The 5,647-nt window shown below is 40.3% G+C and overlaps 1 non-coding gene across 1 annotated transcript; it reads left to right on the top strand.

Annotated features, from left to right (window-relative positions):
- Nucleotides 1–295: 295 nt before the first annotated feature.
- On the top strand, nt 296–368 carry trnaf-gaa. Its single transcript has one exon. It is a non-coding gene; the product is annotated as a tRNA-Phe (tRNA).
- Nucleotides 369–5,647: the final 5,279 nt, after the last annotated feature.

The raw sequence follows: 5,647 nt of genomic DNA, 5'->3' as shown, positions 1-5,647 counted from the left end.
GGTAAGTTCTGTTCAAAATCACTGCTAACAATGATAGCTATACATCACCCCCAGCTTTTATAATCTCAATCCTAGAGACACGCCGGGGCAAAACACACCCACTACAAAAGGGTTTATAGATAACCGGGTGTCTGCATACAGACGTCACTACTCATAAACAGGTCTTTTACAATGTTATCAGCACTAGTGTAATGCGTTAGGTAGTAGGCAGACCCCGACATGAAAGGGGTCTCCGTGCCGGACAAAACACCACCCCTACAAAGTAGGATGCATTGCATACCATTGAAGCCCTGCAGCCAAAATAGCTCAGTTGGGAGAGCGTTATATTGAAGATCTAAAGATCCCTGGTTCGAATCCGGGTTCCAGCAACTCCATTTTCTTTCTTTTTTTTTTTTTTTTTTTTTTTATTTAGCCCATTTTACCACTAAACATATACAACTCTTACAAAGTTTATCTGATCCCCCATTATCCACAAAACACACATGGGGGTTTGGGGGCCAATATGGCCGCCCAGGGGTTTGACATCAGGCACATGACTGTCACATGACACTACATCCAATATGGATGCCTAGGGGGCGTGGCATTGTTTGACACCAGACACATGACTGTCACATGACTTTACATCCAATATGGCCGCCCAGGGGTTTGACACCAGTCACATGACTGTCACATGACTCACAAAACCATAACAATAACAAACAACACGTGGCGACAACCACGTGGCTAATTTGCATAAAAAGGAGGCGTGGTTATGGCGTGATTTATGACGTTTCAGGGGGCGGGGCTTATTTTGACAGATAGTTCATGATAATATACTACTTACCATAATGTGTTGTCACAAAGACTTACTCCAATTAGAAAATCGAAACCAAAATCATGTAAGTGTAAGTGTTCTCTCATTGATGCCTGTAGGCCTATAAAGAAAATGTGATTTCAGTTTGTAAAATGTACCACCCCCCTCCCCAACTGAATTAGTCCCCCTATGTGAAGCACTGAAGGGGGGAATTTCCCCCTTTTGAAAAATGAAATTTAAGCCCTGGATTAAACTTAGCTTCATGTGTTCCAATATTATAACAAGTGGGTTCACAATGTGTGGGCATGTGCTAAACCTGACCATAAGGCTACTTTGGCCAGAGTTCAAAGTAACAATGTATTGAGACAAGGTAGCATCCCATCAGGGTTATCTCAGCATGTATACTAGCCTATAATATACAAACCATAACTCATAAAAAACGTTTAATTAACTATTGATCATTGCCTGTTGATCAGATAGGCTATGCCTATAGACCCCTCTTGAAAGACCCAAAGTGCCAGTCAGATATACCTTGAGTCTCACATTTTTAAAGTCTCAATGTGTCCATTCGTTTACACAGAATTCACTAGAAGTCATTATTTAAGGGGTTATTTTTCAAAAGTTTCTGCCGGGGGTGCATGCCCTCAGACCCCCCTAGCCTTCCTGTGTGTGACACTGGGCTAAGCCCCCAATGTTTCAAATGTCTGGCTCCGCCCCTGCTACTAACAGGAGCTAAGTGAGTTAGCTACGTGATGGTTTTTTAATGGAAAATATATAGGCTACCTGAACGATAACCTGTCTATGATGCATCCTAAACACCGGGCTGGGACATTTCTGCTCAAATTCTCAAAAAGCAGTCAACGTTCATTCCCAAACACCCATATATAGGCTAGCCTACACTATTTTTAAAGGTGATTCAAGTAAGGAAGAGCATGGCCCAAAGTAAAGTAACTAGGACGGAAACTACATAAATTCGTCAAAGTGAATCATTTGTGTCAACTCGCCGCAATGTAGATTTATTAACGCACCCGTGATGATCTACATCTCCATTTAAACCAAATGTTTTAGCGCGCACGTTTAGATATGTATCCAGGACAGGGCTGTACCTACACATATTTTTTGCACGTGCTGCAAAAATCATTCTTTGCGATGGATGATTTAGTGCCAACGTTACACCGGTCCGATACAGTTTTGCCTATGGCTACCGCGAGACTGAGATACTTTTTGTTTGTTCGAAGTGCGTGTTTAGGGTGTGAGAGGGGAGTCGATGTGCTTTGATTCCAGCTTGGTAGTTGTAGTCTATGCGATTAAAAAACACGTGTGTGTGAAGTATCCAAACAATGATAACGCTTTCATTATGGCTGCTTTAGCCACAGACCTTAGCTACTGTACAGTGGATTGGGTTCCATTTAGAAGTGTCCACTTCATTCGCGCTTTCCGTGATTAAGACAGCTGCGTGAAATGTATTACTACTGATATGCAAAATGATTAACTTACCGCCAAGAGGTGGCAGCTTAAGGGGATTAAACAATATTTCTATCGGGTGCCTACCATGGACTATAGGCTGGGTGAACTCAGCCAGATCTGCCGGCTATTTCTTTTTCGATTTCTTAAAAGATTGAGCTGCCAGACTAACCATGGACCTCATAGTTGCAAATTGCAAGGGAACATCAGCCTATTATTTGCACGAACAATAACGGACGGTAGCTCTTCAACTTGGCCCGTTAAAATGTGTATGAACAGTTTAGCAACGCATTTCATGAAGGCCCTTTTGGACATGTCAGTTATTTGCACCACTGGGTAAAACTACATTTTGTTTTAGACTACTGGTATTTAATTTGTGCATTGACAATAAAGCTGAATATCATATGAACTAGATGACTAAACTTATGCATGTAGAAGAAGAAACATTCACAAAAATCCTTGACATGACCTCTCTTCTTGATAGCTGTTGAAAACGGCATGGAACTGACAGGGATTGTTTTGTTTAATAATAAATAAATAAATAAATAAATAAATAAATACATAATGCTGCTACCTTCTGCTTTTCCTAAATACAATGTAGCCTACAGGTGCACCTTTCATCAGTCCAGTTGCAATGGATGGACTGTGATGAACTGCCCTACTTGTGGTTGTTTAGAAATTTTAAAAGTTTTATAACAATGCTCCAAATTTTTTGGCAAGTGCTACAATGTATTCACCTTTGCAGCGCCAGTAGGCGACTTTGTGTGCGGCCCGCGCACACACATTCCAAACAAGCATACACAAAAGTTTCAAGAGTTGGGGATGGAGTAGAAGATGGAGACAAATTCATTAATATGATTTATTTTCACGGAATGGATGTACAGGACTGAGCGGCGGTCATATTTTGTACCGCTATGCGGTACATCTAGTTTTGAGCCAGATTTCCTTTCTGACAGGATCTACTTGACCTGTCAGACCCTCTTTGTGCCGGATTATCCCCCTCCACACACACACGCACACACACACCTGCATACACACAGAGACAGGAGGCAAAACAGAAAAATCCACTGATGAAATGAAAGCATATCAATTTTCCACTAAAGATTTTGTCTATGCCTTAGTTCAAAGTAATGTCCTAACACATTTCCAGCTGGCCTGAAAGAACTTGGCTGGATTTAAGAAGCCAAGATAAGAAGACTTTGATGTCCTCTGACCTTCAAGGGCAGGCATGCAAACACGCATTAGCAAGTTTATTCTCTCAGTTCAGAAATTCATGATCCCTAAACCTACTCTAACTTAATTTCCCATATTATGAATGTCCTATTCATTCACATTTCCCTACCACCCCACAACTTAATCACAGGTCTGGTCAGTAATCCTTCCTTTATTCTAAATTTTACATCAAAGAATGAAAACCTTTCTTACCTTTTGACAGGGAAATATAGAGATATCGTGTTGTAAACTGCTTTGAAGTTTTTGGAATAAACAACTGGTGAAAAGGCCAGGCAATGTATCCTGGATATAACTAAGTTATTCAGTTACAGAAAAACACTATATTGTCAGTGTGGTCCATATTACCTGTGTCAGTTTAATTTAATATAAAAAATGTTTTTCATTGTCAATACAATAACTTAGAATAATGTCTGACTACACCAAACAGTCATACAAATACACACACACACACACACACACACACACACACACACACACACACACACACACACACACACACACACACACACACACACACACACACACACACACACACACACACAAACAAATAGCATTTTGAGAATAGAAAGTATATGCAGGAGTGAGGGTGTCAGTTTTGCTGAATTAAAAGCAAACTGCATATATATTATTAATTTATCCTGTGCAACTCTACATTCTCTTCAGGGGGAATCGTATACAGTATGATTAGACCACAAATAGCCTGACGCCACCGAGGGAAAATGGAAACGAGAGACTGGTGCCAAGCTGCAGCATTCCAGCTTCTTCACTAATGGCTAATCAAGCCCACCGTGATTTTATGTTGTCTTGTTCGGGTTACAGTTATTGACATAACAACTTCACCATCATGACGTGTGATGAAAGCAGTGATTCCCAAACATAGATCAGCTCATTTCTCTCAGTGCATTAGCATTTCAGAAATGTGTGTCTGTTTAGCATTCCTTGGTCTCTTTTATTTTTGTCATATATTTTTGGTTTAACAAGAGGGTTTCTGGTCAGTGTTGGCATGCATCCCCAGGCTCATAAGAGTGGCTTTAGATGATCTGTGATGTAACCATTACCTCATGTGGCCGAACCACAGCCGTGGGTACATCCTTACCAACCCCACATCTAACATACAACATGTACCATGTCTTAGTAAGCATGGATGATATACAGTACAGTATAGACACAAGAAATAGGATACACAGACTAACAACTCAGTAAAAACTAACAACTAGTTTCATCCGTCTTTGTTTACAGCAGACAAGGCCATTTGTCATGACTTTAGAGCTGTTCCTTCTTCACTGTTTTTCCTTTGTCATCCTCAGTTGAACCTCTCTGTAATAACTGAAAGCCATTTTCAAGAGATGTGACCTACATCACGATCCTTTTCATTCATCTCATATGTCCTTTGTATTGATATGTTGCCAGTCAAAGTATTGTAATGTCCTTAAGTGAAGTTTTGAGTCCTCAATAGCAGTTTGTACTGTAGTCTAAATGTTCTCTCTAAGTGCTTACTCACTGGCTGTGGTTTCAGTGTTCCAGTTGGTAAATGAACACAATAACATGAACAGCAATTCTCACATCTGTCTTTCTGTCTCTGGTATCTGTTCTTGCATTGGCTCTGGAGTCCAGATGTCTGGAAACCCATGTACTAGAAGGTGCAGAGCTTCAAGCTTCTAGTGTTACTCTTATCTGGATCACGAAATGATCACAGTGATCATAATTACACTTAATCATGCTTATGAATTATGAGTCTTTCATGCAATTACACACCAGATTTACTCCCAGCTGCACGGCAGCTAATTTATTTCTCTCATGTGTATGTGATTCATTGCATGTTCATTTAATATTTCAGCAGGCTTGGGTGGAAAAGTCAACTGCGTGCTACAATATAATTTTGATTTTTGAATGTGTGTAAACTTATGCATTCCTGTATTTGATGAAAGACCATTTTGTTTTGTGCTCAGAGGGGAAATTCTTTGAAAACCCATACATCACACACATGCAAGAGACAGGATTGATATCAAACTGTGATAGAAATAAAATTTACATCACACACCAAAACACATATCCGGGAGGATCAGAGGTTCACTCTCTCACTCCTCTACAGGCACGCGAATGCAGCTTTGATCGCTATCTGTTCTTGCAGCAAAGAGAAGAGCTACTGCTTTCTTT

The sequence above is a fragment of the Alosa alosa genome, chromosome 1, assembly GCF_017589495.1.
Source record: "Alosa alosa isolate M-15738 ecotype Scorff River chromosome 1, AALO_Geno_1.1, whole genome shotgun sequence".
Classification (NCBI taxonomy): domain Eukaryota; kingdom Metazoa; phylum Chordata; class Actinopteri; order Clupeiformes; family Clupeidae; genus Alosa; species Alosa alosa.
The sequence above is the reverse complement of the archived record's forward strand: the minus strand, read 5'-3'. Positions and strand labels throughout refer to the sequence as shown.